Genomic DNA, 24,440 nt, shown 5'->3' with positions numbered 1-24,440 from the left:
AGACAGGGGTTCAAGACCAGCCTGGCCAACATAGTGAAACCTCGTCTCTACAAAAATACAAAACTTACCCGGGCATGGTGGCACAGTTACTCGGGAGGCTAAGGCAGTAGGCTGAGGCGGGAGAATCGCTTGAACCCAGGAGATGGAGGTTGCAGCGAGCCAAGATCTCGCCATTGCACTCCAGCCTGGGTAACAGAGTGAGACTCAGTTTCCAAAAAAAAAAAGGTAATTGCAAAAACTGCCATTACTTTTGCACCAACCGAATAACTATGATAAAAATTAATGACTATTAAAAGGATTCATCTAAAACCTATGAAAAAGTTCGTCACTGACAATCACCTCAGGTGCTACCAGCAGTGTGGATGTCGCACTTCTGGAAAGACTGGAGGAGGGGATAATCAGGACAGATCCTGACTTTGTTGGGTTTCAGCCTCTCTCACCCTGCTGGGAGCCTCCCTGGGCCCCGACCGACTCCAGGGAGGGCCCTGATTGGTCTGAGAGTGAGCCATTCTCCCTGTGCTGGGATTGGTTCAGGAGTGGGCATGTGACTTGATTCGGGCCAATAAGATGTGGGGAAAGTCTTCCGGGCGGGACATCTGAATAAGCTTTTCTCCTGGGGACAGCCATGGTCCGGGAGGGTCTCTGTTATTTCACGGATTCACTATCTGGAGGTGACTCCGGGAAATGCTCCTCGCTTTTGCCCCCTGGCCTGCAGGTGGGGACAGCACTGAAGATGGCAGATCAAAGAGAAGGAAAGAACCTGGGTCCTTGATGATGTCACTGAGCTGCTGGGTCCGCCAGCCTGGAGCCCCCTGCCCCTCGTATTCCTGATGGGGAGGCGTAGGTCTCATTGCTAAAGCCATGTGGGCTGGGTTTTTCTGTCACCTGCAGCCCAAAGCACCTTCACTGATGCTCCTGGTGTCTCGGGCTTTACAGACAAATGAGGGTTCTAATCCCAGCTGGATCACTTTTGAGCTTTGTGATCCTGGAAAAAGTTCCTTTGCCTTTCTGACCCTGAGTTCCCTCGTTTCTGAAACGGAATCAACAATATCCACCATACAGAAGAAATAGGGAAATTGGACTGCATCAAGATTAAAAACTCGTGTGCATCCAACAAAGTGAGAAGATGGCTTACAGAGGCCTCATGGAGGGGCCTGGAGCCTGGCGAGGACTCTCCTGCCCTGTCCCTGCATCCCGTGATGCGCCAATGGCCTGGCCTTCTCTAGCTCCTCTCAGGGCCCGCTACTGGCCCATGTCGTCCCTGGAGTGACCTGAAGCCCCCTTCCCAGACCGCCCCCTCCTGACTCCAGGTCCTGGGCCTGATTGTCAGGAAGGATGGAGCTGCCCTCCCCTGAGACAGGGAAGGCCGTGACGGGTCGGGGTGATTTGGGTCATGGTGAGTTCACATCACCTGTTGACCAGACAAGGCAAGTGGGCCTGTCCGTGGTTGGACCTGGAGTCTGGAGTTCCCGAGAGGAGCCCGGGCTGCAACTGGGGTTCTAAAATCATCCATCCCCGTGATGATGAGACTTAAGCTCCAGGATGGATGCAGACGCAGACACCGACGGGCGCCTGTGCACAGACAGGAGTCAGGAAGAACACCTGAGCCCTGGGGTGCCACCTTTCGAGGGTGGGAAGATGCCCAAGAAGCAGGCAGAGAGGCTGAGGGAGCCCAGGGAGACGGGAGGGAAACCTGAGTTCACGCCTCCAGCTGCATATTCATCCAAGCCGGGGCGCAGCAGGAACCCCAGGCCCCCGCAGCAGCTCCCCAGGGCAGGATCCACCCAGGCCTCAGTCACCCCTCCCCACTCAGCCTTCGGGGCAGTCTCTCTCCCATGTCCCTGAGGGAGACTCACTTGACTTCCTGTCTGTCCTCTGGCACCTTCTACACGCCTCTTCCACTTCCTGCAAAATCCTGAAAGGACGGAAGGAGGTCATGGGCCTTGGCAGAGCGAGGAAGGGAGGTGTGCCCAGGGCCTGGGGCCCAGGCTTAGGGAGGAGGGATGGCAGCCACAGCAGCAGCAACACCAGCAGCAGCAGCAACACCAGCAGCAGCAGCCTGGAGCTTCCCTCTTTATCCTGTGGGCAGGGCCGGGCCAGGCCAGGGGGCTTGGGGTGGGGAGGGCAGAGTGCGATGTTCCCTCCTGCTATGCCAGCTGCCCAGTCTCCTGCCACCTTTGGAAATGCCAGAAGCTTACTGGGGCCAGAAAAGCTGGGCGGGGGTTGCTGTGATCAGCGAAAGCCCAGCATGGCAAGATCCTGATTCCTGCAAGAGAAGCCTCCTTCTTTCCTCCCTTGCTCCCTCCTACCTCCGTCTACTTTCCCTTCCCTTCCCTGCTTCCTTCCTCCCTCTTTTCCTCCCTCCTACCTCCTTCTCCTTCCTTCCTTCCTTCCTTCCTTCCTTCCTTCCTTCCTTCCTTCCTTCCTTCCTTCCTTCCTTTATAAATTGTGGTAAATATACATAATATAAAATCAACCATTTTACCATTTTAAAGTATTCCATTCACTGACATTAGGTACCTTCACGATGCCATGCAAACACCACCGCTATCTAGTTCCAGAACATTTTCACTTTCCTAAAATGCCCTTGTGCCAATTAACAGTCACTCCCTCATCTCTAGCCGCTGGTAGCCGTGAATCTCCTTTCTGTCTTTATGGGTTCACCTATTCTGCACATTTCATGTCCATGGAATCATGCGGGGTGTGGCCTTTGTGTCTGGCTTCTTTCACTTGTCATATTTTTGAGGCTCATGTGTGTTGTAGCATGGGTCAGCATTTCATTTCTTTTTGTGGCTGAATCATATCCCATTGTGTGGATGGACCCCAATTTGTGTATCCATTCATTTCTCGATGGACATTTCCCTTCTGCCATGGTGAATAATGCTGCCATGATCGTTGAGGTATGAGTAGCTGTTTGAGGCCCTGTTATCAGTTCTCTGGGGTACATACCCAGGAAGAGTGGAATTCCTGGATAAGGTGATTCTATGTTTCAATTTTCGAGGAGCAGCCACACTTGTTCCCACAGTGGCTGAGTTTTACAGTCCCGCCAGAAATGCACAAACGTTCCAGTTCCTCCACATCTTCATCAACACTTGTTATTTTCCCTTTTAAAAAGAATTAAGCTGGGCGTGGTGGCTCACACCTGTAACCCCAGCATTTTGGGAGGCTGAGGCAGGCAGAGCACAAGGTTAAGAGATTGAGACCATCCTGGCCAACATGGTGAAACCCCATCTCTACTAAAAATACAACAAAATTTAGCCAGGTGTGGTGGCGGGCACCTGCAGACCCAGCTACTCGGGAGACTGAGGCAGAAGAATCTCTTCAACCTGGGAGGCAGAGGCTGCAGTGAGCCGAGATCGCACCACCGCACTCCAACCTGGTGATGGATCAAGACTCTGTCTCAAAAAAATAATAAATAAATAAATAAATAAATAAATAAATAAATAAATAAATGGAATTAAAGTCATCCTAGTTGGGTGAAGTGCTATCTCACTGGGGTTTTGATTTGCATTTCTCTAATAAGTAAAGCAGCTGGACATCTTTTCATGTGCTTCTTGGCCTTCGGTATGTGGGAGAGGCCATATATGTTCACCTACTATAGCCTGATGTTTAAATCCTCATGTGGGGTGCATGAACCCATCCGTGAGCTGAACCTTGGGGCCCACCAGACCTGGGTTCAGATACTACTTGCTTCCTCCACTGCTGCTCTGGGTAACGCAGGCCACGCTGCTCTATTTTTCTGAGTCTCTGTTTCCTCACTGTTGATGGCGGCTGACAGGACAGGGCTGAGAGAGGTCCCTTGTGCCAAGCACTTAGCCCAGCACCCAAGTCCTAGTGAGCACTTCCAAACTATTGTTGTTCTGGGCATATCCTTCCTGGGCCACCTATGGGAACTCCCCATTGGCACTGAGCAGAGGGCTCACCCAAGTCCTCCCCCAACTAGCCTTTAGGATGGGGGTCTTGGAATGCGGTCGTCGTGAGCATATTTTCCTTTTGGTGTGGAGGGACACTGACAAAAAGTCTTCTACAGTCCAGGCAATGGAAGGAGAATTCATGCTGTGGGCCCTGCCCTCGGAAAAGGACCCCAGGAAAGATAATGACAGCTGGACCTTGTTGACAGCTGGGCTTTGCACACACTGGACTTTGCACATGTTGACTCATTTTATTCTCACCACAACCCCATGAACCAGGTCCTGCTACTATACGCATTTTACAGATAAGGAAACTGAAGCCCAGAGAGCTACTCACAGGCAATATGGCAGAGCTAGGATTTGAACCCAGGCCATTTACTGCCCAAGCAATTATTCCCTTCTGTCTTGCTGTGGGAACCCTGATTTCAGGGAGAGGCCTGTGCTTCTCCAGGGGACTCAGAAAAGGGGGATACATCTTTAGCTCTAGGGGAATATCCAGATTGGTCCCAGGCAATTAATGTGATTCTGTTTCCTTTGCCAGAGACTAGTAAAGCTGTGGGCATGGGACCCAATTCTGGCCAATGAGATATGAGTAAAGGGCTGCAGTGGGCTTTAGGGAAAGGGCTCTTGTTCTTCATCCACTGAATGTTGTGCCTGGATATATTAGCTGGAGCAGTGGCAGCTATCTTGTGGTCATGAAGAAATTTGGGATGAGAACTAATCTGAGGGGAGGAAACCAGAAAGATGGAAAGAACAAGGAGATCCCTGACAATGGCACTCAATCTAACCAAACCCAGAACCACCCTTCCTCCTAATTTCTTGCTATGTGAAATAATAAATGACCTCATTGCTTAAGCTGATTTGAGCTGAGGTTCCTGTGACTTGCCTCATAATGGATGTGATTGCGTGACTGTGAACGTAGTGCAGACAGGGAAGTTCTCCTGGCTTGGTGGCCACTGTATCCCTGGTGCCTGGAACACTGCCTGGGACACAATAGGTGCTTAATTAAGATGAACTGATGAGGCAGTGGCTGAAGCCCCCAAATGCAAGTTCAGACAATACGCACGGGAAAAGCGGGAATCCTGAAATGATGGTGACTGCAGGCTTTGAAGTTGGACAGACTGGGTTCGAAACCAGCGCTCCCCTCTTGAGTCAGGTGATCTCAAGCTTTCCCTCTGGCTTCTCACCTTTATTTTCTTATGCATGAGACGGATCTGCTGGGTGGAATAATAGCCCCAGAGATGTCCCCATCCTATCCCTAGAATCTGTGAATCTGCTACCTTACATGGCAAGGGGGCTTTGCAGACGTGATTAAGTAAAGGATTTTGAGATGGGAGATGATCCTGGATTATCCGGGTGGGCCCAGTGTAATCACAAGCTTCCTTGTGAGAAGGAGGCAGGAGGTCAGAGTTGGGGAGGAGATGCAGCGATGGAAGAAGAGATTGGAGTGAGGCGAGGCCACCAGTCTCTGGCAGCTGGAAAAGGTGAGGAAATAGATTCTCCCTCAGAGCCTCCAAGAGGAACACAGCCCTGCTGGCACCTTGATTCTATCTCTCCAGGACCCACTTCAGACTGCCGACCTCCAGAACTGTAAGGTAATGAATCTGTACTGTTTTCAGCCACCATGTTTGGCTTAATTCGTTACAGCTGTGACGAGAGTAATACCATGGGGCTGATAACCGTGTCTCCCTCCAAAGGTTCTTGCAGATTCCAGAAGTTCGAGCATGAGCTTGGCAGGTTGTAATAGCCCAGGCAGCCTTGGCGGTGATTAGCCAGTCTCAGTACCAGTCCTGCCTTTGCCATGAAGTCATCCTGGGTTTCTCCCGGCCCATGCCCACACCTCCCCTTGCGGCTGATATCTATATGACCTGGCACTGTGCTAGGGCTTTACACCCAGGATCCCATTTAATTCTAACGGCCACCCCATGAGGAAGGGGCTCATAGGACACCCATATAACAGAAAGGAAACTGAGGTATGGGGAAGGTAGGAAGGGCGGCTTTGGAGAGGTTGCGTTGGAGCCTGCCAGGCCTGATCCACCCGCATTGCGCACACTTCATTGGCTTGACTTGGCCCCCCGAGGCCTTGAGAGCAGGATGCACCCCGAGGTTGAAGTGTATGCCTTTCCACAAAGAGCTTCGAAGGGCCCGTGGGGACACGTGTGGCATTTTTCTTCCACAGTGCTGCCGGAGCAAACTGATGTACAGGCACAAACGGGCTCCCTTCCCTTTTCCCTGCCCAGGCTTGTCTCGGCCCAGCCCCTGCTGGCCCCTCCTCCTGGGGCTTGGGGCACTGGATTCCCTGCACCTTGCCTGCCTAGCCTCCACAGCGTCCATTTCCTGCCCCCCCCGCACTGCCCCTACCTTGGCACTCGTCATTTTTCATTGCCACAACCTTCCACCCGGCCTTCCTGCCTCTCAGGGATCCCCATTCTGAAACATGCCCCAGACCTGACCACGGTCCTGCTGAAACCCGTCAGGGTCTCCCAGGGCTTTCAGGGGAAGGGTGGGCTCCGTGTTGTGGCTTGCAAGGACACACGTGTTTGCCGAGCTCATGCATCCTACCTGAGGGCCTTTGCACTTGCCATGCCCCCTGCCCCAAACATCCTTTCTGTGGACATCCTCGTGGCTGTCACTCTCTTTCATTCAGGTCTGTGCCCCATTGTCACCTCCCCTGAGAGGCCTTCCCCAGCCACCCTCTGCTTTCCTCTCCTCTCAACAACACCTGAAACAACAGCACACCATTACACATTAATTTGATTTCTTGTGCATTTGGCCAGGCAGGGAGTCCAGCCCCATTTTACAGATGAGGAAAACTGAGGCTCAAAGAGACCGTGACTTGCCCCTTCTCACACTCCAGCCACATCGGTGTTCTATCCATTCTTCAGACACATCGAGTCACTTCCCATGGTGTGGCCTTTGCATCTGCTGTTTCTCCCACCTAGAATGCTGTTCCCTCATCCCCGGCCGCCTCCATCTTAAATATCACCTGCTCAGGGAGGCCCTCCTGCATCACCTAATCTCAAACCTGTCCTCCCCGTGCCCTCCGGCGCTCCTGGCCCCTATCCCTTTTGGGCCCCCATCGCCAGCCTTGACGATGCTTCCTTCCTTTGCCTGTGTGACTGCCTCAGTCTTGCAGGGAAGAGGATCTGCCCTGGGTGTTTGGAGGGCTTCCTGCAGGGTGCTAGGGCCTAAGCAGTTGAGGTGGAGCCTCCTGGCAGGATGCTCAGTGATGTCACAGGCCTGGGCTGCCAGGGAGCTGCTGCCCCACCCCATGTGGGAAGCCACCCTCCAAATGAGACTCTGTCCCCACAATGTCTGCCCTCCTGCTGCAGTCCACCCGGCCCGGGGACTGCTGCAGACCCTCTCTCCACCCTGTGGACTTGGTCCTGAATTTGAGTGTGATAAATGGGTTGCTGGACCCAGAATCCATACAGAGCCATGGTTGTTGGCTTGTGCTGTTCAGGAAGACAGACCAGGAGGAGTGGGAGACACATGGAGCAGGCCCAGCCAGGCGTCTCTCACTCTGCCCTCCAGAGAGCTGCCTCCTTGTTGAGTCTTATTCACCGTGGGACCCCAGGACCAACAGAACACATGTTTGTTGAGTGACTCAACGAGATAGCTGAGTTTGGAGGTGAACCCAGATCTGTTGGATTCGAATCTGTGGATCCTTTCCACTTTAACTTGCTAGAGGGACCCTCCCCCTGGGATTTTAGAGTCCTGTAAACTTTTCACATGCAATGCTCAACTTACAATGATTCTGGAATTCTGGCAGGCACCAGAGAAGCCTGGAGGACCCTTCTGAGCCAGGGGGACCAGCAGCATTCATTTTTAAAATGACAGTTCCAGTATGACTGGCTCAGTCAGGCAGAAGCCAGGGGGAACCCAGGAGGCACACACAAGCTCAGTTCTAAGACCTCAGGTCTCACCCGCTGTGGACGGGCCTCTGGGTTCTGATCTCGCCTCGGCCCGGGTCTGAGCGGGGCAGTCTGGGCCAGGGCTGCTTCAGAGTCGGATGCAGCGACGGTCACCGCTGCAGTGCAGACTCTTCACCATCTGTGTGTGCATCCGTGCGCGTCTGGGCCCTGGGAAGAAGGGATGGTGGGGGGGGGGGTTTGGCTTTCCAGGCCCAGGCAGGAGGCGAGGCCACCCAGGGGCTAATTCCTAACATTCCCAGGGAGGCTGAGAAGGAGCAAATGTGGTGCAAAGATGCTGGAAAGGAGACCTCTTTGAATCTCAAAAGACTCCAGAAGTGCATGCAGGGATGTCCAAAACCAGATGTCCAAGCTGAAAAACGAAGCAAGAAACATTTTCCATCTGTAAACATTTCACACAGGACATGGTCAGAGCAAGTGACCCTCTGCCTCAACCCCCATTTCCCAGGGCGTCCCCTGCACCCGACCTTATCACATCCTCCTCCAGCCCCCACCCACAGGCATCTTCTGCTGTCAATTTGTCCTGTGTCCTCCCCAGCCTCCCCCTGGCTCCTGCCACACGTCCCTCCCCGAACTGCCCACTCCATCCGCTGTTCTCATACTGGCCTCTTTGCTGTTCCTGGAATACACCAGGCATGTTCCCACCCCAGGGCCTTTGCACCAGTGGTTCCCTCTGCCTGTTCTACTTTCTCCCAGATACTTCACTGTTCCTCCCCTGACCTCCCACACCCGTACACACTCTCTTCCTTTCCTGATTTACTCATTATCTTTTTGAGACTGAGTCTCGCTCTGTCACCCAGGCTGGAGTACAGAGGCACGATCTCAGCTCACTGCAACCTCTGCCTCTCGGGTGAAGCGATTCTCCTGCCTCAGCCTCCCAAGCAGCTGGAATTACAGGCGCCTACTACCACGTCCAGCTAATTTTTGTATTTTTGGTAGACAGGTGGTTTCACCATGTTGGCCAGGCTGGTCTCAAACTCCTGACCTCAGGTGATCCACCCACCTCGGGCTCCCAAAGTGCTGGGATTCCAGGCGTGAGCCACAGTGCCCGGCCTTCCTTTCTTGATTTATTTCTCGCAGAGCACTTATCTAGTCCAGGGAATGATATATTCATTGAGTTGTTTTTTTTTTTTTTTGAGACGGAGTCTCGCTCGTTCACCCAGGCTGGAGTGCAGTGGCGCGATCTCGGCTCACTGCAAGCTCCGCCTCCCGGGTTTACGCCATTCTCCTGCCTCAGCCTCCCGAGTAGCTGGGACTACAGGCGCCGCCACCACGCCTGGCTAATTTTTTTTGTATTTTTAGTAGAGACGGGGTTTCACCATGTTGGCCAGGATGGTCTCGATCTCCTGACCTCGTGATCCGCCAGCCTCGGCCTCCCAAAGTGCTGGGATTACAGGCGTGAGCCACTGCGCCTGGACTTCATTAAGTTTTAATTATGCATCCTTCTCTTTAGAACGTCAGCTCCATGGAGGCAGAGACAGCCTATCTCATTCACTGCTGTATCTCACACACATTGTGTGGTGCCTCACACACAGTGGGCACTCCTGAATTAATCTCCTTGCAGAAGTCTTCATGCATATAAGATACGGAATCAATCTAAGTGTCCATCAGTGAAGGACTGGATAAAGAAAGTGTGGTACCTGTATACCATGGAACACTATTTAGTTGTAAGAAAGAATGAAATCCTGTCTTTTGCAGCAATGCGGATAGAACTGGAGTCCATTATCTTAAGTGAAATGACTCAGACACAGAAAGACAAATACTGGCTGGGCGCAGTGGGCCATGCCTGGAATCCCAGGCACTTTGGGAGGCCAAGGTGGGCAGATTGGTTGAGGCCAGGAGTTTGAGACCAGCCTGGCCAACACGGTGAAACCCGTCTCTACTAAAAATACAAAACTTACCTGGGCATGGTGATGTCCCAGCTACTCGGGGGGCTGAGGCAGCAGAATTGCTTGAACCCAGGAGGCAGAGGTTGCAGTGAGCTGAGATCACACTACTGCACTCCAGCCTGAGTGACAAAGTGAGATTGTCTTAAAAAAAAAAAAGACAAATACTGCATGTTTTCACTTACAAGTGGGAGCTAAATAATGTGTACACATGGAAGCAGAGAGTGGAATGATGGAATTGGAGACTGAGAGGCATGGGGACAGGGGAGGGAGTTAGATGATGGGAGGTTGCTTGGTGGACACAAGGCACACCGCTCCGTGATGGGTGCATCCTAACGCCTTGCCTTCACCACAGTGCAATATAACAATGTAGCAACATTGCACTAGTACCCCATTAATATACTCAAAAAAGTATCATGCGTAGCTGGGCAGCCTAAGCATACTTACTCCTCCCCACTTTTCTGCACAAAAGGTACCATACTGCACACCGAGCACTGCACGTGCTTTTGCGCTAAACAATGTATCTGGGAGGTCTGCCTCCACGGGAACAGAACTGTACAGCTTGTTCTCAGGCTTGTTCACAGCTGCGGGTTGTCCCATTGGAGAAATGGCAGGATCCACCTAGCCAGCCCCACGGCGGCCATTCAGGAGAGCAAGACTGCAGGGACCATGTCATCCTCGCTGGATTGCCCCCCTAGATGGGGCCCTCCTGTGCTCCTACCCACGGTGCCTGAGAGCAAAGACTCAAGCAGATGCCCTGGTGGGACAACACCCCAGAAACGAGGGGGAGCCCCTGGGAGAAAGTGAGCTGCTGATCTTCAGAGATCATCGGGCCTATCAGAGGGGGGCCTGAGTTTGTTCCCAGCTCCATTCTTTCTGAAATGTAAACAATGTCTTCAATAAAGGAGCAGGGGAAGCTGGGGGTGACACTGCAGTTTCTTGCGCAAGCATGAGTGGGGGCTGGCTGGGGAGACGCTGAGCGACATCCTCAGTGAGGTTTCTGCAGGACTGTGAGATCAGAAGGGCCCCTGGACTCCTCTGTGCAGAAAGGACAAGGGCCAAGAGATCCTGTCCCCTGCCAATCCCCCATGTTCTGAACTTCCACTTTGCTTTGAATGCCAGGGGGTTTTTCTTAGCCTTTAAAGGGCTGGCTTCAGGGCCTGTTCTTTATGTCCAGGGAGGGTCCTTGCCTAGCACAAGAGATTGATGATAACTTCCTTTTTGAGCGTCATCTCCCTGTGGCTACAAAGGGTGGTCTCCTTCACTGCTTGATCCCACCATGCCCAGCATACAGTAAGTGCTTAATAACTACATATTGAATAAAACTGTGGGCCAGACACTGTGGCTCATGCCTGTAATCTCAGCACTTTGGGAGGCCGAGGTGGGTGGATCACCTGAGGTCAGGAGTTTGAGACCAGCCTGGCCAACACGGTGAAACCCCATCCCTACTAAAAACACAAAAATTAGCCGGGTGTGGTGGTGCATGCCTATAGTCCCAGCTACTGGGGAGGCTGAGGCAGAAGAGTCACTTGAACCCGGGAGGCAGAGGTTGCAGTGAGCTGAGATTTTGCCGCTGCACTCCATCCTGGGTGACAGAGACAGACTCCACCTCAAAAACAAAGAACAAAAAGCAAAAAACCAAAAAACCGTGATGCCATCATTGAGACCAGCCTTCTCCTCCTGCATAGCTTGTCCCAGGCGCGCTCTTCATTTGGGTGTCCTTTGGGTTGTCGCTGACGGTGTGACACAGGCCCCTTGCTTGTCCTCTGTGATGGGCAGCCTAGTGCTCTTGGGGTGGCAGGGTCAACAGTGTGCAATTTTGCTCCATTGATGTATTGCACTGTGGTGAAGTCAGGGCCTTCAGTGCACCTTCCTGCCTACATCTTTGGAAGAGGGTCCCTTTACAATTGAGGAAGGTTCTAACTTCCCACCCCTACCGATCCTTCCATGTTGGGTGGGAACCACCCACAGCTGAGTGGAAAACTGGCTTGGAGAACTAACGCTTTGCAGGGGTCACAAACAGGCCTGCTCCAGCTGATTGTCCACCCGCTTCCCTGCAGGAGGCATTTAGTATTTGGTTTGGTGGCTGTTGTGTTTTAAAGAAGGGTGGCTGAGCCTAATCCCAACACTTTGGGAGGCCAAGGCAGGAGGATCACTTGAGTCCAGGAGCTCGAGGTTGCCGTGAGCTGTGATCATGCCATTGTACTCCAGCCTGGGTGACAGAGTGAGACCCTGTCTCTAAAAAATAAGATAAAAATGCCTTGGGACAGGTGCAGGGTGTGCCAAGGGCCCTGCCCGGGCGTATCTCACCCTCTCCTCCAGTTCTGGGCTGGTTGTTCTGCCAGGTCCTGTGGGCTTTTCTTTTTTTCTCTCTTTCTTTCTATTTTTTTGGGGGGATGGAGTCTCGCTCTGTTGCCCAGGCTGGAGGGCAGTAGCATGATATCGGCTTACTGCAAGCTCCACCTCCCAGGTTCAAGCCATTCTCCTGCCTCACCCTCCTGAGTAGCTGGGATTACAGGTATGCACCACCATGCCCGGGTAATTTTTGTATTTTTAGTAGAGACAAGTTTTTGCTATGTTTGCCAGGCTGGGCTTGAACTCCTGACCTCAGGTGATCCGTCCAGTTTGCAACTTCTGCTTCAAAGTACGTCAAAAGTAAGAAAAATATAGGTAAGATTTTTCTACACGGACACAGTTCTAGGTGTGCATGTGAGGCTTGGCCCCAGGAATGCTCATTTGGGTGTCTTCTGGGTTGTTACTGATAGATAGTGTGACATAGGCCCCTTGGGTACGATCCAGCGGTCAGTTCAGGGCTCTTGGGGTAGCCAGCGTCAAAGTTGCTCAGGGCACCGTGTCCCCCAGCTTGAGTCCTGATCCTATAGATGCCTTGTTCCTCTAGGCCTGCCTTGAAGGTGGGGAATTTTTTCCAGGAGTGGCTGGAATTTGATCTGATACCATGATTGACCATGTGAACTTGATTAGCCTGAATGGGCATCTCTTGGGTATCAGGCTAACAAATACAACTTTTTTTTTTTTTTTGTTTGATGGCAACTCTGTTGCCCAGCCTGGAGTGCAGTGGCATGATCTTGGCTCACTGCAACCTCCGCCTCCTGGGTTCAAGCAATTCTCCTGTCTCAGCCTCCCGAGTAGATGGGATTACAGGTATGCATCACCACACCCGGCTAATTTTTGTACTTTTAGTAGAGATGGGGTTGCACCATGTTGGCCAGACTGGTCTCAAACTCCCGACATCAGGTGATTCGCCCACCTCAGCCTCCCAAAGTGCTGGGATTACAGCCGTGAACCACTGCGCCTGGCCCAAATGAAACATATTTTAGAGACAGGGTCTTGCTCTGTCATCCAGGCTGGAGTGCAACGGTGTAATCACAGCTCACTGCCACCTCAAGCTCCTGGGAGTCCCATCTACCCAGAGGAACCAATGGCTTGATCCTAAAATATGCCAAGGACCTCAGGTGATCCACCCGCCTCGGTCCCCCAAAGTGCTGAGATTACAGGCATGAGCCACTGTGCCCCGCTGCAAGGGACTCTCTAAGGAGCTGGGACCTGAAGACCGAAGATGACAGTCTCAGGCAGATGGCACAGCAAGTGCAAAGGTGTTGAGGCGGGGATGAGCTGGACTATTTTGCCAAGTACTTAGAAAGGAATGGTTGAATGATTGCAGGGAGTCTTTAGGAAGGAATGGTTGAATGATTGGATGGGAGAATGTAGAGACAAAGCCCAAGGGGCGGAATTTGGCGCCAACTGGACAGGAGCCCCCTGGATGTATACAGCATGCTCCAGCCAGCTGCAGCCTGGCCTGCGACACATACAACATGCTTCTCAGTGTCCATGGTGACTTCCTAACTCAGCCTCCGTCTCCCCTCTTGTAAAATAGGTACCTTGAAAGTCTTTTACTCACAAAGGCAATTGAGATGTTTGGGAAGCTCTTAGCTGTTACCGTTACTAACTCACAGTCCAGGGGGCCCCCGGGGAGGCTGTTTGTGTGCAGTGTTCTTTGGCCATTTTTTAAAGCTACTGTTCCCATTAGTTGCTCATGGACTGTCACTCAGAGCCCAGTAGCAAACAGAGTAGCAAACTAGGATACCAGTCTGTGATTGGGGGAGGGGGCAGGCTCCGCTGAGACCTCCCCAAAGTGCAGATTCCCAGCACTCATTTGGAATCACGGGCTGCTGCTGGAGGCTGGCAAGTCAGGTTCTTCACCTCTCCAGGCCCATTTCCCTACTTGTGACCAGGACCCTTGCTTCCCTCACGGTAAGTGCTTGCTCAGTGCTAGTGTTGCTCCCCGCCGTCTGGGAGGGTGAGATTAATAACCCAACCCACAGCCAGGAAACAGGAGCAGACAGGAAAGGGCCAATCCCTTTCCGGACAAATGCCGCCCCTTCTCCTGGCCTCAGTCTTGCCATCTGTGACATGGTCAGGCCAGAGCACACTGGCGCTTGAGTTGATCAGGCTTCCTGTGTGGGGTTTTCAGGTGACACTTGGGACATTACAAAGCTGACAGACCCCCTACTTGCCCCGCTTCTATGTCTTCAGAGAGCCCTTGAGAGGCAGAAGCTGGGAGAACCCCTGAAGACACCCCAAACGCCCCACCTCCAGCTTCAAATAGAGTTGAATCTCATGGAAATGCAAATTCACAGAGGGTTTTCAGTGACAGGAGGGCTGCCAGGCGGCCTGGGGCTGGCAGAGTAGCTCCCCTGCCTGGCTTCCCTCTTCCAGACCCTTGGTGGGGGAAGTGGGCGGGGGGGTCAGGCCTTCCTTCTGTGGCTCCAGCTTTTTGCCTGTGGATTTGGACGAACTGGCTGGGCAGAACTGGAGCTGGTGGGGCCAAAACAAGGAGGGGGTGGACACTGACCTGTGACCCCTCCTGTTTCAGTCTGCAGACTGCTCCCCTCCACACCCACTTCCCTTTTTCCAGACATTGTCAGCCCCAGAGGCCCCTTCCAGCTCCCCAAAATTCCATAACTAAAAGCCCGAGGGGGCAGACAGGGATCTGGCTGCAGGGGAGCCCGGCAACCCCAGCATCCTGGTGGAGGCGGGAGGCGCGCCGGCCTCTGGAAACCGCGCGGCTGCCTCCTCACCGCAGCCATTCTCCGCTCTCCCTGGGGGTTCTCAGATGTTGCCAGATGGCAGAACTGAATCTGCTGAGACGTCACTCCAAAAAAGGAAAGTTGAACTGAAAAAAAAAAAAAAAAATTCAAACTCTCCAGCATCTTAGGAGAAAGCAGAAGAGAAGGAAGGGAGGGAGGCTCCAGGCCCGGGGCTCCCAGTGCCCTCTGCTGTTCAAAGAGATCTCCCCTGGTTGGAGAGGGCAAACCTGGAGGGGGTGGGAGGAGGGGGTAAGTGAGGACACTGGGTTGTCAGGGCGGCCAGCGGGGCCAGGTTCCTGCTAGAGCAGAGTGTCTGCCTGTGCGTGGGGGAGCGAGCACATGTGTGCCGGCTGTGACTGCATGCTTGTGCAGGCCGGGCATGTGTGGCTCCCAGGGGCACGCTCTGGGAAGTGTGTGTCTGTTTGTGTGTGTGTGGGGGGGGGGGGTGGGGGACACAGGCTCGTTGCATTGTCTCTGCATTTGTGTCCCTGAATGTCCCCAAGTGGGAGTTCACTCAACAACACATTCGTGGGTCCCTACTGCGATAGGGCAGTGAACAAAATAGATCTCTGCCCTCAGGAAACTGGCATTCTAGCGTCTGTGCCCTCGGGGGTGCTGTGAACTCGCGTGGGTGTCCCAGTATTTGTCTGTGTGAGATCTGACATCTCAGGTCCGTGGTGGGTGGTGAGTCTGCAGTGTGTTCACCCGGGCTGGGTCCGCCCAGCGTGTTCCTGCCTGGAGAGGGCTCTGTGCACTACTGTCCGCTCCCATCCCCAAGTGCCCCACCGTGCTTGCTCCTAAAAGGCCCTGTGTGGGGCCCTCCCTGCGCGCCCCCTCCCCATCCAGCGGCCACTCTAGAGTTATAATTTAATAGGTGAAACGCGATTCCGGAGGTACTGGCGCTGGGGAGGAGGAGGAGGGCCCGCGGGCCCGCAGGAGAAGAGGGAGGGGCAGGCTGGGAGGCGCTTCCCCCCTCCTTCCTCCTCGGGGAGCTGCCAAAAAGAAACTCGGCGTCGCGCCCAAGTGTGTGCGTGCGTGTCTGTGTGTGTGGCGGCGTGGGCGCGCGAGTGGGGACGCGCAGGGCCTGGAGGGGCGGCGCGGGCCCTTTAAGGAGCCAGAGGGGGCCGGGCCGGGGCGCGTCGCTGCGGGCGGGGAGCCGGGAGCAGGGAGGCCGAGCCACAGCCTCCCGGGCTCCCGCCCCGCCCCCTCCTCCCCCTCCCGCCGCCGCCGCCGCCGCCACCGCCGCCGCGGCCGCCGGGGAGCGCGGAGCCGCGGGCAGGCCGGGCCGCACCGGAGCCCCGCGTCCGCCCGCGCCCCGCCCGAGCCCTGCGCCCTGCGCCCGCGCCCTGCGCTCCGCGATGCGCGCCAACTTGCGGGCCGGGGACCCAGGGCCGGCGCCCTAAGAGGCGGCGGCGGGAGGATCGCGTCCCGACCCGAGGCCGGGCCTGCTGCGCGCCCCCAGCCCGATCGGCACCGCCACTTGCCTGAGCGCCCCGGCGGCCCGAGCGCGCCCCAAGCCCGGGCGCCGCCGCTGCCACCTCCGCGAGGTGAGTTGGGGCCGAGGGTCCCCGCGGAGGGCGGGGGGGAGGCGCGGGGCGCGCTTCCGGGGGATCCGGGGAGGATCAGGCGGCGCACGCGGCTGAGTTGGCGGGTCCCCTGCACTCCCGAGTTGGCGCTCTCGGGGGGTGGCCTGCTGGGGAGCGAGGCGCCCCGCCGACACTGCGGCCCGCGTGCTCGGGGGCGCCGGGGAACTTAGGGGAACTCCAGCTCCCCAGCGAGGGGGCGGGAAGGAGGGAAGTGGCGTTGGGGTGGGCGGGGGGCGCGCTGGAAATGCAGAGAGTGGCCCCCCCACCGTGTGCGCCGGCTCTGGGTACTTGGCTGCCAAGCGTCCCTTGTCCCCGGTGCAGCCCCGGACCTGGGGGGGCGACACTGCGCCTTATTTTCCATTGGGCAGCGCGGGTTTGAAAGCCCTTGCAGATGGCCCCCTAGCTCCCTGGCCTGGCTGTTGTGGAGGGGCGCATGGGGGTCTCCCACCAGCCGAGGGGGAGAGCCAGCCTTGTCCCTCCTGGGCGTGGGGCCACGGGGCGCTGGGCGGGGTCCCTTGGGAGAGGTGCTCCTGGTCCCCCTCCCCCGCGGGCCGGTGTTCCTGGTGTCTGGGCCTGCCTCCCGTGGCTGGTGACGCCTCATTGGGCCGCCTCCTGGTCCCTCCCCCAGGCTGTGCGGATACTTGGGATGCCACTACTTTGCGAAGTTGGAATTCAGAGCTGATCCCACTTGGGCAGGACTGGGAAGCCCCAGGCCCTTGTGTTGAGGGCAGCTTCCTCATAGGCCTGCGGGGAGTGAGGGCACCCGTGGGGTGCGCCCTCCCCGCCCCAGACACTTGCGGGAGGAGCAAGCCGAGGGTGGGAGGGCACGGCGGGCGGGAGGGAGAGACACGCTCTACCTGGGAGCTGCTGTCGCCCGGGCCCAATTAGCGTGGGGCGCCCGGCGTTATTTTTACATTGTAGGTTTATTTTTTTGGAAGCGAGTGTCCTCCCGCCGCCTGTCGCGCGCTCCGGCTCTGCGAGGGTCTGGTGCAGGCAGCGGGGGCGGATCTGTTCTGTCGGCTCAGCCTCCTCCCTTCCTCCCCCTCCTCCTCTCCCCCGTTGGTGAGAACTGGTTTTATTATGATTATTATTTTTTTTTTCCTTTTTGCAGATTTGGAGGAAGGGAAGAGGGGAGGAGGGGAGAAAGGGAGGACCCTGTGGGCTGGGTGGGGGAGTTCTGGGCGCTTTGAGATGTGTTACCGGTGGCCTTCACTTTGCCCCTTTTCAGCCAGGTCTGGGTCCCTGCGGCAGCTTTGATATCAGCGGCCCTCTGTGTACCTCGTGGGTGGCCTCTTGGGAGTGCTGAGGAGGGGCCGAGTCATGGGAAGCAGCAGTGAGGTGGGATGGCCCACTCTGCACCTCAGCTCCTTGGATTTGAATCTGACTTTTGCCACTTTCCTGGCAGTGTGTCCCTGGACAGATACTTAACCTCTCTGTGCCTGTCAGGTTTCCCATCTGCAAAATGAGGGTCAAAATGGTACTGAGTTCACAGGGTGGTTGTGAGAGCTGACCATCTGGCCATAAGAATCCCTTGGTACTTGTATGTGTTACTATGACTGCTGTGTCGGTGTTATTATTCCTGGGTTATAAGATTTGGCCTTTAATCCAACGTGCTCTGGAAGCCCTGTGAAAAGGGGCCACCTTACCTTTGCCTGGGGGTGGACACTGGGGAGATCTGGGGGAGGGAGGGGGCCTTTTCCCACCCCCCTCTGCTTGTCTGGAGAGGATGGAGAAGGGCAGGTGCCCCCACCCATCGAACAGATGCAAAGACTGAGACAGGCCCAGTAGAGCTGGGGGTGGGGGGAGGGTGGGGGGTGGAGCCAGCGGTAACTGGCGAGTCGGCAGCGCGGCTGCGAGGGCATCCCAGGCCCTGTCTGGCTTCCCTGAGCCGCCTGCCATGTCCCTGCTTGGAAATTCACTGCTGCCACCGCCAGCGGGTGCCGGGGGAATCTGTGGTGCCGGTGCCCAGACATGGGGGCGGGAGCACAGCGGGCCCCAGCCCTGGCCTCTTCCCACTGAGCTATTTACGCTGCTAGGGATCAATACTATTGATAAATCCATGTAAATGGTAATGTGGCTGTCAGGCCCTGGTGAGGAATGGAGACCCCTCCTGGGGCTGCGCGCTCCCCCTCCCCCTCTCGGATAGGGTTTGGTTACGTGGGAAGGATTTATTTGGCATAATCTGTTCTTTTTCCCCAATTAATAATACTCATGCCACCTCCTAAAGATTTCCCAGAGCTCTGCAAACACGAATTTACTGCATGGAAGCCCTGGGCTGGGGAGGGCTTGATTGTTCTCCGGGCCTGCGGGTGGGGGGCAGGGGGCGCTGGCAGTGCAGACATCCACCAAGGGAGTTGGAAGGCGGCCCCAGGAGTCCTGGCCCCCAGCGTCTGCCATTCATACTAGGTGTGGAGGCTGCCTGGCCCAGTTTCCCCCTGGCTGAGAGGGGGCGCATTCATAGTTCTGTGTTCCCAACCCCCGTCTGAGAGTGTAGGTGGAGAAGTTGGTGCTTCACTCTGAGATGGGAGGCGGGGGTGGTACCTACGCAGAACCCAGCCAGAGGGTTCTCCTGGGGTCCTGTCTGTAGGAAGGGAGATTTTAAGGCAGAGGAGACAGGCTGTCAGCCTTTCCTCCCGACGCTGTCTGAACTGAAAAGCCCCACAAATGCTGCCTCTGACCGTGGTGGGGGGTTGAGAGTTTTATTTGTGTGTGTGTGTTTTCCCTTCTGTGTTTCCTCTTCAGATCTCAAACACTAAACAGCAGCCTCCCCAGGTGACACTTCTGAGACTGGGGAACTGCCGGTGGGCGCTGGGAACTCCTGCCCGGGGTGCCCAGGGGAGGGGCAAGGAGGGTCCCAAGCTTGGGTTGCTGCCTGGGGAGAGCCAGGTTTTTTAGGCCCAGGCCAAGGGTGACAGAAGGTCTGTGTCCCTAGGTGGGTGCGTGGGGTCCCCAGGGAAGTGATGCTTGGGAAAGGCCAGCTGGGCATCTTTTGAGGGAGCTTGGAGCCAGGGAACTGACTTTACAACCCATCTGGCAAACTCTCAGCCTCCATGCTGGAAAAGGCTATGAATCATATACTAGTAATAAGCACCAACACCTACTGTGTGCCAGGGACTGTGCTCTACACAAATCCACTTGTTTACTCTTCATAACCCCTCTATGAGTTGGTGCTTTTATTATCTTATTTTATAGATGGTGAACTTGAGGCACAGAGAGGTTAAGTGCCTTGCCCAAGGTCACACAGCATGGATGTGGAACTATGAATTAAGACCCGGGATTATTCACAGTCATGTTAGTGCAGCAGGAATTTACTGCGGGCCTGCTTTGCAGAGCTGCCATAGACGATATGAAGAAAGAAATGATGATTCTTCTTGGAGCAGCACCTACGGATCTTTGTCCCATGGTGGGCAGGAGACTGAGAACTCGTTCTCCCCAGGGTTTGGGGAGAAGGATAGGGCCTGGCATTTCTTTGAGGTCTCATTTTATCCTAAACATTCATGCAAATTTGGCATTCGCCTTGGCGACACTGCTGTGTTTATTTTGAAATGAAAACATGGTTTTGAATTATTTAGCATGGTGCTCCAGAAAGCTGCAGCAGCAGAGCTCTGTGGCCTGGAGTGCCCGTAGGCCTGGGCGTCACCCTGGGGTACTGTGTAGCCGGAGGGCTTCTGCTCAGCGAGGCCCTGGAGCGGATGGCGGCTTCATTCCCATTTTACAGATGAGGGCACAGGTCCAGGCTCGCCCGAGGTTGCACAGTGGAGGGGACCTGTGCTTATGATGAATGAACTTAGCATCATTGTTATTATCATGTCTATTTTAGAGCAGAGTGAGGCTTTTGAGCCTGGGCACTTCCACACTGCCCTACCCACTTGGCTCCGACTAGCCTTGATTGAGGAAGGAGCTTTCAGTTTATAAATCTAGAAAGAATTGTCCTAAACAGATACTAGAGGACAATCTGGGAGTGTTTCATCTGCCATCCCAGGGAGCCGCCGATTTAGCATTGCAAGTTCCAGCTTGGCCATTTACAAGCAGTGGGTCCAGGGGAGTGCCCCTTGCTCTCAGGGTTTAGGGGCCCTCATCTGCAAAATGGGCACATTACTGGCCAGCTGTGCCATAGCGGAGAGCCTTCAGGGGCAAAGGGCATGAATATTGGGTTTGCTGCTCAGCTCTGCAGCTTCCAACTGTGAATGAGTTACTTACCTATTGTGAGCCTTAGTTTGCTCCTCTCTCAAATGGGGATGTTGTTGCTGCTTCTGACTTTATGGTTGTGAGATAAAATGAGCTCCTGTGTGTCGCAGGAACTGCTGTGTTCATTTTGGCTCATCCTTTGGAGAGCAAAAACTTGCTATAGAATTTGTTGTGTGAACCCAGGTCCTCACCTACAGGCTGCTCCGATATCACCCATTCCTCCCTGTTAAAAGCTGCTGGGAAGGATCCTCTAATGGACCCGTCTCTTTTCCAGAGCCCCAGGCTTCAGCGTGTTGCCCTTTGGAGATGGTGGCCTCCTCTCCCGTTGGTCGTTGGTGTTTCACAAATGTGCTCAGCTCCCTCTCTCTGCCCTTGAAGGTTGAGGTTTTCCATTAGTCTTTAATCACTTAGTGTCTGTAAGGCACTTGGAGTGCTTCGAGGTCATGGGCAGCCTGGAGAGTGGGCGAAGGCTGTGGGGAGGACTGGAAAGGCCTCCTGGGGGAGGGCTGAGCTTCCCCTCTGCTCCTGGTTACTGAAGAAAGGAGCAGGGTTCGAATCGTGCTGCCATTTATTAAGAACTTGAGTGAAGCCTCTGACCTCGTGGCCTTGGTTTCCTGATTCTTAAAAGGGAGGGAAAGAAAATAATGCCAGCCTTAGACGGTAGCCTGAGACGGGCTGTCTGGGAACTACTGCGGTGATGGGAGATGATGCGGCTGCACTGTCCCGTGCTTTAGCCACTAGGTGTCTGTCACTCAGGAGCCCTTGAAAAGTGGGTCCCTGCCACTGAGTAGCTGAACTGGCCATTTTATTTAATTTTAATTTACTTAAATTTAAATAGCCACCTGTGGCTCTGGCTAATGGCTACTTAACCCGAAGGCACAGGGTTGGGTGAAGTCATATTCTGTGTTTCAGAGCAGGGCCTGGGCTCTTCGTGTCTGATTCCTTCCCCAATGCCCCACCTGCACCCCAACCTTTTTTGAGGTAGGGTCTTGCTCTGTCACCCAGGCTGGAGTGCAGTGGTACGGTCACAGCTCGTTGCAGCCATGAACTCCTAGGCTCAAATGAACCTCCCGCCTCAGCCTCCCAAGTAGCTGAGATGACCGGTGTGCACCAACATGCCTGGCTAATTTTAAAATTTTTTATAAAGGTGGGGTCTCTCTATGTTGCCCAGGCTGGTCTTGAACTCCTGGGCTCAAGTGATCCTCCTGCCTCAGCCTCCCAAAGCACTGGGATTCCAGGCATGAGCCACTGAGACCGGCCTGGTTTTTTTCCCTTTTCATGCGTGTTTTCTCTGCATGGTGCCATCCTGGAGGGTCTTCCCCTTTCAGCAGTCCTTTCTGGGCTAGTCCGTTCTCCTCTGCCGTCTGTCCCCTTCCTCTTCCCACGTCTCACTCTCTTCCCCCTCCTCCTCTCCCACTAGCCTCTGGGGTAGCGCAGTCCAATAGAACTTTGCCGTGGTGAGAATGTTCTAGATATGCCAGTACCATAACCAAGAACCATGTAGGGCATTGGGCATTAAAACTGCCCAAAGGTGTTGGGGGAGTCTCCTTCCATTCCAGCCCTCCTGGTTTCTGTTCCCCCAAGGCAGTCACAGCTTGAAGTGAGGCCAGTGCCACAACCAGGGGATGAAATTTTAGTTTTTAATAAATTTGAGTAGCCTCTTGTGGCTGGTGGCCACTGACCCTATTGGGCAGTGTGGCCATAGTGACTCCTACTATATGGAGCTGTCTTCCTACATCCTTCCTTAGCTGTCACTCCTTGAGCGCAGGAGACAGCTCCAGGTCGCTGTGAAGTGTGGGCAATTCTTACCTCCCGGTGCTGAGCTCATGTGGAAAAAGCTTTGTGCAGGTTCGTGGGGGCTGACCCAGCTGCACCCAGAGGAATCCTAGGTTAGCAGCGACGATCCCCCGGCCACCCTTGTTGGTATCTTGTCTGCAGGAGCAGGTACCTACAGAAGATACCCACCTGCTTTCTCTAAGTAGGATCATACTTATTTTTTTGTGATACAAGTTAATACATCATGGACTTCTTTGATTAACATTTTTGGGGATAATGTTGCTTTTTATACTTCTTTGGAAGAATGTAGAAAAACAAAAACTAATGCATTCAAAACTCTGCCAGTTGCTTTGGGCTTTATAAAAGCTTATTTTTTAAATGAAAGAAAATGCATTGACTTGTAAAAAAGAAAATTAACACATTGCGTAGAAGTCTCCCTCGGTTCCTGGCCTCCCGGTTTCTGTTCCCCAAGGCAGTCACAGCTTCCAGCGCCTGAGTTTCCTCCGAGATGCTCTCGGCATATGTCGGCCTTAAATGGACTGTATGTGTGCGTTCCCTTTAAAAACAAACACGCAAGTGGTATCACGCCATATATTCAGGTCTGATTTTCGCCGTCATAGTCACATCCTATGTGATACTATGTCTCGGAGCCGACTGTGGAACGTAGAAAGCAAGAGTTGGCAAACTATGGCCCTTGGGCCAGATCCGGCCAGCCTGCCGCCTGTTTCTAAATGGTGCACAAGCTGAGAACGGTTTCTCCATTTTTTAATGGTTGAAAAAAGTCGAAAGAAGAATAATATTTTATGACATGTGAAATCATATGAAATGCAAATTTTGGTGTCCATAAATAAAGTTTTGTTGGAACGCAGCCACGCTTACTCATTTACATGTTGTCTGTGGCTGCTTTTGGGTACAACGTTTACAAAGTTGAGTAGTTGTGACAGAGGCTGGAAGGCCTATAGAGCCTAAAATATTGACTCTCTGGCTCTTTACAGAAGATGTTTGCCGATCCCTAATATACTACCTCATTGTTTTGAACCTCAGTGTAGCCTTGCATGGTTTCCCTGTTGAGGAAACTATGGCCCAGAGAGGGGTGTGAGTTTGAAGGTCATTCCAAGTAGGCCCTAAAACCCCTCCTCCTAGCCTAGGCTACTGTTCTTGCTGAGTTACGCTGATGCTCATGGTTATAATTTGCTCTTGTAGAATGCAATAGGACAAGGGGGATGGTTAAGGCAGCAAGCAGTTGGCCTGATTTTTGGCACAATTTTTGACCTCTTAAATGATGACTGAGACTGTAATGCCTTCTTTAGAGTGGTATATAGTTGCTGTAGCACCTACTCTGTGGCACGGCATCGTTTTCACAATTTTCCAAAGCTGTAATCCATCTTGTTTCCCTCTTTGCTTTGGCTACTAGGAAGCTCAGAGCCAAATTTGCAGCCTGCCTTCTGCAGTCACTGGTTTATGTTTTGGCTTTATCTACTTCATCCTGATTTTGGATTTGTTTATCTCTCGTTTTTTTCCCTTTTCCCCAACCATGCTTTTTGATTTTTATCTTACCTTACACATTCCTGAAAGTGCCTCAGTTCTTGAGGGGCAGAATGGGTCAGGCAGGAGCAAAGCAAAAGAAAACACTTTGCAAGATGCTTTCATGCACCATCCCCTGCACCAACATTCCATAGGAGGAAACCAAAGGCTGGTGCTGTGGAGTGTCTTAACCAAGGTCAGACCCTGGGTGAGAACTGAGCACGGTTTTAGGGTCCGAGTTGGGAAGATGACAGTGAGTGACTTGGATGGTGAAAGACGTTCCATTTGAGAGCCCATGGGGGCCTTGAGAACTGCTTGACCTGAGGGAATGCCCTGGAGGTGAGGGGCTCAGCACTGTGGTACCCAGAGACCTCAGGAGGCAATATTGCAAATGTGTCTGAAGCCAAGGGACCTCTGGGCCATCTGGTTCCAACCCGGATTTGTGGCTGATGCTTCAGGCCCCCCGCTTTCTCCTGCTGACCTTTCTTTGCATCTGGAAAGGAAGTGGGGGGGAAGGTAAGTCAAAGGG

At 54.1% G+C, this 24,440-nt stretch overlaps 1 protein-coding gene across 15 annotated transcripts in view; it reads left to right on the top strand.

The window, feature by feature from the left end:
• Positions 1–16,118: 16,118 nt before the first annotated feature.
• NCOR2 (nuclear receptor corepressor 2) overlaps positions 16,119–24,440 on the top strand; it is a 250,101-nt gene continuing 241,779 nt past the window's right edge. For 9 of the 15 annotated variants that reach the window (XM_008005159.3, XM_008005177.3, XM_008005176.3 and 6 more), the window contains exon 1: positions 16,120–16,384. The gene's annotated coding sequence lies outside the window, so the exon portion shown is untranslated. Of the gene's footprint in view, positions 16,385–24,440 lie in introns of all 15 variants that reach the window. The other 6 variants (XM_073021213.1, XM_073021215.1, XM_037995295.2 and 3 more) reach the window with 1 other exon arrangement.

Source organism: Chlorocebus sabaeus, chromosome 11 (assembly GCF_047675955.1).
Source record: "Chlorocebus sabaeus isolate Y175 chromosome 11, mChlSab1.0.hap1, whole genome shotgun sequence".
In the NCBI taxonomy this organism is placed as follows: Eukaryota; Metazoa; Chordata; class Mammalia; order Primates; family Cercopithecidae; genus Chlorocebus; species Chlorocebus sabaeus.
The sequence above is the reverse complement of the archived record's forward strand: the minus strand, read 5'-3'. Positions and strand labels throughout refer to the sequence as shown.